Below are 9,153 nucleotides of genomic sequence, written 5' to 3' on the forward strand. Positions count from 1 at the left end.
ACCTTTGAGTCCAGCAACTCTAAACCCAAACTGGAATGATCGAATCAATCCCAACAAGAGCCCTAATCTGTTATGGATCAGGCTAGACCTACACTGAAATATTTTAAGGTAGCCTAGACCCTAATTTTTTTTTATTTTAATGGCAGATGTGGAGTGAGTATTCCAGGTGTGATGCAGCTGGTAAAACTATTTGGCTTTAAGCGAAACAGAATTTATTTAAACACTACAGTTGAAACAGCAACAAAGGAAAACAGAATTTAGAATAACTTAACTATTTGAAAACCCAACCGACTCCTTATAGCAAATTAACTAAGGAGTTGTTCCAATTCCTGCAACATTCCATAAAAATCCCTTAGCTAAAGGCAAATTCAAACACAGGTTCTTACAGGCAGGAGAGATTTCAGGGAGAAAAATCAGGCAGGGATCATCTGCTTGTGAGAAACAAAGCTCACACACTTCAATAATTTCAGTCCGAGACAAGATCTGAATCAATAGTGTCATTTATTTTACACTTGCAAGTGGGTGTGATGTCCCGTGTCTAAGAGGCAAAAGACATACACATACTAGGTTCAATTCATACATAATATTTATATGATTTAATGTCCATTGTTTTACATTGCTCCCTCCCCTACTTACATCATCCACTTCCCTAAGACCGGCCTCCACTACCCCTGTTTGCCTCTTGCCTTATCCGGCCTTGTCTGTGATAAAATGCTTATTTCTGGTCTCACAAGGCTGTTTGACCTTACCCTGTTATAGGTCATTGTTAGGCATATCCCTTCTTCATCATTATCTACCCCCTTCATCTGTGCCTTTCCCGAGGCCGTTCTGATCCCTATGACCCCTTTAATTGGGGTTTGTTCCTGTGTTTTCATAAAAGTGGGAAGCAGATGTTTATACCTACTGTTTGTACAGGCGTATCTAGCTTAACTTCATCCTCTCACAACATCTTATCTATTTGCCCACCGTACCTACTATTGTTCATTGGCACATTTCATTCTGACATACAATTTTAGCTAATACAAAAACAATTCTACATTTCCTCTACATCGTTTCCATTCTTGTTGACTCAGCTCTTGACTAAAACAATTACCCACTGGTGTGAGTTCACCTCCTTTGTAAAATGGAATTGCAGAAGTAACACTAATCCTACTGATATCCCACAATTCCCCCTCTTTCTTTTAATTACCATTTGTTATCTTCTGCAAATATTTTATTTTTAAGCATCGCTCCCGAAATTTGCAAGCATCATCCCGGAGATTTCATCCATCTTGGTCTCACTCATCTGCTCATTATTTAGTCGATAAAGTCCTTCAGCCTGATTCCCTTTTAGGGGCATCTGTTTCATTAAGGCTGTTTCAATCAACCTTTGGGTGAGTCCTCGTATACAGGGTATGATACAGCAGCCAATGGCTACTAATACCCCGACTACTACTATCAGGGAAGTAAGGATAGAAACCACCACCCCCTTCCATTTCCCAAACCATGATTCCAGCCATCCTGTGAGAGATGTATCTACTCCTGAATTCTCAGCCAGTTCCTCTGTTAAGGTAGTCAATCCCCTTAAGGCCCGAGTAATTGAACCATCAGGTGCAGTGTTATTAGGAATAAAGGTACAACAGCTTCCTCCTAACATCACACACACACCCCCTTTTTCTGCTAAAATCATATCAAGGGCTATTCTATTTTCCCATGCCATCCTACTTGTCGCATCAAGCTGTTCTGATATTCCTTTAATCGCATCTCTTGTATAATTTATAAATCGCTGTTGATTATAGAAAATGTAATTTATCCAATCTACATTTTTATTAATTGTTACCCACCAAAAGAGAGCTGACTCAAAGCCTGCTGCAATCTGGTTACGAGCCTTAAATTCATCCGGTACTCCCCTAGGGACTCCTACCGAATCAAGATAAATCCTGTCATCGAAAGAAGTGTCTAACAGTAATCTCTTACCCCTTCCCTTTTTCCCTCCTTTGTTTTCCTTCTCAAATGCCAGGGTAAATGGAATTGCCAATTGTACAATTGCACATATCCCTCTCCAATCCGGAGGTAGGGTGGGTCTCAATATTTTGCCTCCACAGTACCACCACAGATCCGCTCGGGGAACCTTTAATGCTGAGTAGTTTCCTCCCTTCTCCGTTTCGGTGACATTCTTAATCTCTGTACATAGTTTCAGCTCCCCCAAATCTTTCGACTGACTTGTACCTCGTCTACACACACGATGTGTGATTTCCAACTGCGGCAGAAAACAGGGGGGGAACTTTTACATCTTTCTTCTCCAAGGGAGGGAACATCAGAGATAGGGAGGTACAATTCCTATCATTCCACGCAGTCTCATCCTGATACAGGGCTATCATACATTTCATGCCCTTCCTGTCTCACTTCCACACGAGCGGAAAGGAAACCACCTGGGCCACTGGCCGACTGGAGGCACATGCATAACAATTGGTCTTGTTCAGACTTTTTACAGGATACTTTACCCATTCAACCCAGGCATTTGCATCCCCGTACCCAGTTTCTATTTCAATGGTCTGTTTCAAGTCCTTTACCTCTATAAATTTTACTACTTTAGGATCATCGGGAGGGGTGAAAGATTGTATCTTATTACCCAGTAGATCTACCCGTTTTCCCTGTCCTACACTAATTCAAAAACAATAGCCCAAGAAATCCTTCCCATTTGCTTTCATTTCTATCCCAAACATTTCATTTCATTGTATCTCATAGGTGCCCCACCCAGGATTGTTTCGTGCCATGTGGTTTTCCTTATTGTTAGGTATATTGGGTTACACTTTTTATCAGGGCAATCGCGAGCTGGTCGGAAGGGGGCCCGGTGTACTGTGACAAGACTGTTATACCAAGTACCGTCCCCAAGGCCATCCCCATAGGACTTAAGATGTATCTCAGAGCTGCGATACTGTCTCTGATTATCTACGTCCCCACAATTTACTAAGCTACATACATCAGCGTCTATTACTTGTGGGTTATCAGATTCAGGAACCGTTAATAATACATATGAAAATGATATTTGATGAAATGCCAATACTAAGAGAGCTAGCATCATAACTCTAAGCATTCACAGTATTCTAAACATCATGCTGAAGCACAAAAAGACTTAATATACAATCTTACAGAAATAATCCCGCGCTCGCGTCGCCACTGTATAATTAGTTACTCAAAGTCTCTTTAGTCTGAGTTTCAGCGGATCTTGCGTTGATTCGGCTGTCCAGACTTCTTTCTCCACGGGAGGGTCCACTGGCCCTTTGATCCGAGTGTAGTGAGTCCAGCCTTTCTCCGCTGTCCTTATTGCCGTTTCGGTAGTCAAAAGAGCCTGGTACGGCCCTTCCCAGTCCGGCTGTAATTTAGTCTCTGTCCATGATTTTACTAAGATCCAATCGCCCGGCTGGATGGGATGAACGGTGAATTCAAGGGGTGGAGTCTGTGCCAATAAACCCTGTTTCCTTAGGAAAGACAAAGAGGAGGACAAACCCAGTATGTACTTCTTTAAAAACAAATCTTTAGTTTCGGGAATTGGCAATTCTCCATTCGTTCCCAAGTAAGGTAATCCAAATAAGATTTCATAGGGGGATAGTCCCAAATCTTTCCTTGGGGCTGTTCGTACTCGCAAGAGAGCTATAGGTAAACATTTGGTCCAAGGGAGTCTGGTTTCTATTATCAATTTAGAGAGCTGTCGTTTGAGTGTTTGGTTCATTCTCTCAACCCTTCCCGATGATGGCGGGTGCCACGGAGTATGGAACTCCCAGGAAATTCCCAACCCTTTCATTACCCCCTGTAACACTTTAGAAGTAAAGTGTGTTCCTTGATCGGAATCAATATGGTTCACGAGCCCATATCGGGGAATTATGTGCTCCAATATTGTTTTAGACACTCCACTTGCAGTGGCGGTAGCTAGGGGGTATGCCTCAACCCAACCAGATAAATGATCTACTATGACCAACATATATTTTAGTCTGCCTACCCTGGGGAGTTCAGTATAATCTACTTGTATACTCTGGAAAGGTCTGAGTCCTGGGTCTCTTCCTCCCGGGGTCTGTTTTCTCAAGACTTTCTTATTTACCTTTTTGCATATGATACATCCCTCACATATTTGTTTAGCAATTGTATATATTCCTTTACATCCATATTCCCTAAGAACTAAATCACACATTGCTTGTACTCCCCAATGGCTGCCTTGGTGTAGGACGGCCATAATCTCTCGCATCATCATTTTGTTTAACATTTCCCTTCCATCAGGTAACCTCCAATGCCCGTCTGCTGTTTTTACAGCTCCTAAATCTCTCAATTCATTTTCTTCACTTTCAGTAAATATAGGAGCTTCCCGAGGACCTGGAACAGTAGGTATTAGGGAATGAATCACCACTTCTTGTGGGTTCAGGGCTGCTTCCTTAGCCACCTCATCGGCTAATCTATTCCCCCTAACTTCTAGTTCATTTCCTTTCTGATGACCATTTACATGCACTACTGCTATTTCTCGGGGAAGTAATAGGGACTCCAAGACCCGTTTAATCAATTCTTCATGTACTAATTCTTTCCCTCGGCTGTTGATCAGCCCTCGTTCCTGCCATATCTTGCCGAAAGTGTGCACAACACCAAATGCATATTTAGAGTCAGTGTATACTGTTCCCTCTTTATTCTCTAATGCTCTAAGGGCTCTTTCCAATGCATAGAGTTCACAAGTCTGAGCTGACCACCCATTTGGCAACCGTCCTGCCTCCACCACACTACTGTTTGTCCCGTCTACGACTGCATACCCATTATATCTTTTCCCTTCAATCACCCGGGATGATCCGTCTATAAAAAGTCTAACCCCTGCATGAAATGGAACATCTCTGAGGTCCATGCGGACCTTAGTTTGGTATTCTATAATGTCAAGGCAATCGTGCCCTGGATTCTGAGGAGAGTCTCCTTCCCCTTTCCAAAGAAAGGCAGCTGGATTTAAACAATTGTCAGTGACCAACACTAGATCATCCTTTTCTATTAATATTGCCTCATATTTCAGAATCCGCGAGTCTGTCAACCATCGCCCAGCTTTTTGGTTTAGGATTGTTCTCACTTGGTGTGGAGTGCTTACTATTAGGGCTCCCCCAAATGTAAGCTTTCTGCTTTCCTCCACCAACAGTGCAGTGGCAGCCACAGCCTGCACACACTCAGGCCACCCCCGGGATACTGGATCCAGCAGCTTCGAAAGATATGCTACTGGTTGTCTCATTCCTCCCCACCTCTGGGTCAATACTCCCAAAGCCGCTCCCTTATCCACGGTAACAAAGAGGTGGAAAGGTTTATCTAGAGAAGGTAAGGCTAACACGGGGGCATGGATCAAATCTCTTTTGAGTTTCTCAACTAGTTCTTTTTCCTCATCATCCCAACTTAGACATTTGGGTTCCCCCTCTAATAGTTTGAGATATAATTTCTTAGTCTTCAGTGCATAGGAATCAATCCACAATCTGCAATAACCCGTTAGACCTAAAAATTTGCGTAACTCCCTTTTAGTGCTGGGCAGTGGCATTCCCACTATTCCCTCTATCCGTTCCGGGCTTATCTTTCGCTTTCCCTCACTAACTAAATGTCCCAAGTATTTCACTTCTTGCTCCACATATTGTAGTTTGTTTTTAGATACCCGCAGTCCCTGCTGACCCAGGAAATTCAATAATTTGTTAGTGGCTTCTACTACTCTTTCTCTTCTTTTTCCTGTTACTAAGAGGTCGTCTACATACTGCAACAGGGTAGTCCCCTTGGGGCTGCTAAATTTCTCCAATACTTGTTCTAACATCTGTCCAAATAAATTCGGGGATTCCGTAAACCCCTGGGGAAGCACAGTCCATCGGTATTGCTGTTTTCGTCCTGTCTTAGGGTCTTCCCACTCAAAGGCAAACAAATTCCTACTTTCCTCTGCCAAGGGACAGGCCCAAAAGGCATCCTTTAAATCTATCACACTAAACCATTTGTGGTCATGAGGGATCTTACTTAATAAGGTATAGGGGTTTGGCACCACTGGGTGCCTGATCAGTACTATTTGATTTAATGTTCTCAAATCCTGCACCAATCGGTAAGTTCCATCGGATTTCCGCACTGGTAGTATTGAGGTATTATAAGGAGACATACATGGCTCCAACAATCCATCTCTAATCAATCCTTCAATTACTGGCTGCAGTCCTCGTTTACCTTCTATGGAAATGGGATATTGTCGCTCACAGACAACGTCCCCTTTCCTTTTTAAATTTATTTCAAGGGGGGGGGATCTGTAATTTTCCACGATTCCCTTCTCTAGCCCATACAATAGGGTCTATCTCTCTCTCCAGATCCTCTGTCAACATTGCCATTTGGACAACTAATTCTTTTTCCTGAATTCCAATCTCCAGTCCTAAGAGGATAATTAAATCTCTCCCTAGTAAGTTACTTCCTATATCAGGGATATACAACAATTCCCCTTTGACCCTATCCTTAGGACCTTCTATCATCATAGGTTCAAATACTGGAACAGTAAATCCCTCCCCTTTAACCCCTGAAACAGTAATTGACCGTGTCGACATTTCTACTTTCTTTGGTTTAAAATTCAGTGATGACCGTGCTGCCCCCGTATCTACTAGGAAGACTACCTCTTCCTTATAGGGTCCCACCTTCAAGTTTATCAAGGGTTCCAGGTGGGCCCCCGAGGGCAGGAACCCCTGACACCCCTATTCTTCATCAAAATTCATAAGCGGAATTGCCCTCTCTTCCCTTTTCAGAGCCGGACATTCCCGCTTAAAGTGCCCTATCTTTCCGCAATAATAGCATCCTGCCTGTGGAGACCTCCAGCTCTGCCCCTGTCGCTCGAACCCTCTATCAAATACTCCCCCTTGTCCTCTCTCTCTCTCTCTCCCTTTCCCCCTTCCTCTCTGTCCTACATGCTGCCACCCACCGCTCCAGTTGCTCAATATTGGTTCCACTCTTTTCTTTAACTACCTCATCAACCGCAGCTACCATCATTTTCACCTTCTGTTTCTGTCTCTCATCCTCTCTCTTTACAAACACTTTCTGTGCCTCTCTTAACAATTCATCTAATGGCTTTTCACTCCACCCTTCTATTTGCTGTATCTTTCTCTGTATGTCTGGCCATTCCTTTGTCACAAAAATGTACTTTCAAAAGACCCTGTGCCACTGGGTTCTCAGGGTTCATTCCAGAATATTTCCACATTGAGTCTCTTAATCTCTGCAAAAAAAAAGCTGAAGGAGTCTCATCTTTCTCCTGTCTAACTTCAAAGACTTTAGTCAAATTCTGTGACTTCGGAACTGCCTCTTTTATTCCTTTTAGAATCAGGTCTTTCAATTCCCTCATTTCTTCTCTATGCTCCGGATTTTGATTTTCCCACTGGGGGTCTCTGAGGGGAAACTTCACCTCTCCCTGTCCAGTATCCCCATCTCCAATCGGATGTTCCCTGTCCCATATTTTAATGGCTGCTCCCCATATAAGTCCCCTTTCTTCCCCAGTAAATAATATATTCAAAATAGACATTAACTCAGCCCACGTATACAGACTGGGCCCCAAAAATTGATCAGTTTGTTCAGACAACCCTACCAGATCCTCAACCAGGACCTTCATTTCTTTTTTTTTAAATGTCCTGACCTCCCCACTGCTGAGGGGGGCACTTACAAACCCAATCTCTTTATCCCCTATTGGTACCTCCCGAAGGGGATAAGTCATTACATTCTTCCCCTCTTTCTTTTTTTTTTAATGAAATATTGCAATATTTCTAGCTCCCCATAACTTCAAACACCAATTCATCAATTCATGCTTGACTAACTTTAAAGCCTGTTCCAAATTTGTAAATATATTTATATATTTACGTTCATTTATTCAGTATTTAATATTCAAAATGTAAAATGCATACAGTTCTCAATTTTGAAATCCACTGTAATCACCCAGTTTTAGTCCCTTAATTTAAATCCAAAATTAGTTTTCTTAAGTAGTACTGACCAATCATTGCTCAATTACAATACTATAGGTCTTGAAATAATCAGAGCTGCCTTAAAATTATTTGTCTATTCAAGTTTAAAGAAAAAACTTCTAATGCATGAACAATGGCCGAATCCAAGGTCACAGATATTAACCATAGGATCTTGTTTTTACTACAATCTAATGTTGAACTGAAACTTCAACTGTCCTCCATAAATCGCTTTCATGCAAAGATAAAAGAGATTAGTTAGAAACTGATAGTAAGGCAGTCGTGACCTGTAAGAAGAACAGGAGTTATCATTCTTTTTTTTTTCATAATCTCTATAGAATCCTTAACCTTTAAAGAAATCATGTTAAGTTTCCATAATAAGAATCAGATTCAAAACAGTCCTGGAACTCAAGCTCCAGGGAATAAAACGCAAACATTCAATCACCAACAAACAAATGTGCATTCAAACCAAATCACAAAGGGTTAAACTTTCGACCAGCTGTACAGCTCTCTTCATTCTCTCTCTCTCTCTCACTCATTGACAAATAAATTCAGATATTTACAAACCCAGTCTTTGTCCGACCTGAATTTTGGCCAAAAGAGGTGGGACGAAGAATGGATTCCTTAGTCCATATGAAGCAACAATATTTAATCATCTTTTTCCCCTGTACAAGTATTATTTTGCCAATTCCACAACATCCTCCCCAAAGAACTTTCTGGAGGTATGTTGTAATGGACCCCGCCTCCAATTCCATTGCTTTTTCCTTCTTTTGTTTTTCCCGGAGGCTTTTTCCTTACCCACGGCACAACCCATATTGAGTTCCTTCGTTAGTCCCTTATTAACTACTAAAACTCAATCCCGGCCACCAAGGCAATACTTAAAAGTCAGGTTTCTTACCTTGGTCTGTGCACAGAGTTGCCTGGCCCCTTTGTGCCGTATTGTCTATCGAGCTCCTATCACTGTCTGATTCAGATGTCTCTCTTGTGGGATTCGTACCAGTCGCCCAAGGGAGCAGACCAAACCAGGACACGAGACCGCTCCTCAATGGGGAACGGGACGCGTCTATTCCAGTGTCCAAGGCCAGCCACTCCCCCCGGTGATGGAAGAAAATCCCGGACGAGCCCCCAATTGTGAGAAACAAAGCTCACACACTTCAATAATTTCAGTCCGAGACAAGATCTGAATCAATAGTGTCATTTATTTTACACT

This window comes from Chiloscyllium punctatum, chromosome 18, assembly GCF_047496795.1.
Source record: "Chiloscyllium punctatum isolate Juve2018m chromosome 18, sChiPun1.3, whole genome shotgun sequence".
Classification (NCBI taxonomy): domain Eukaryota; kingdom Metazoa; phylum Chordata; class Chondrichthyes; order Orectolobiformes; family Hemiscylliidae; genus Chiloscyllium; species Chiloscyllium punctatum.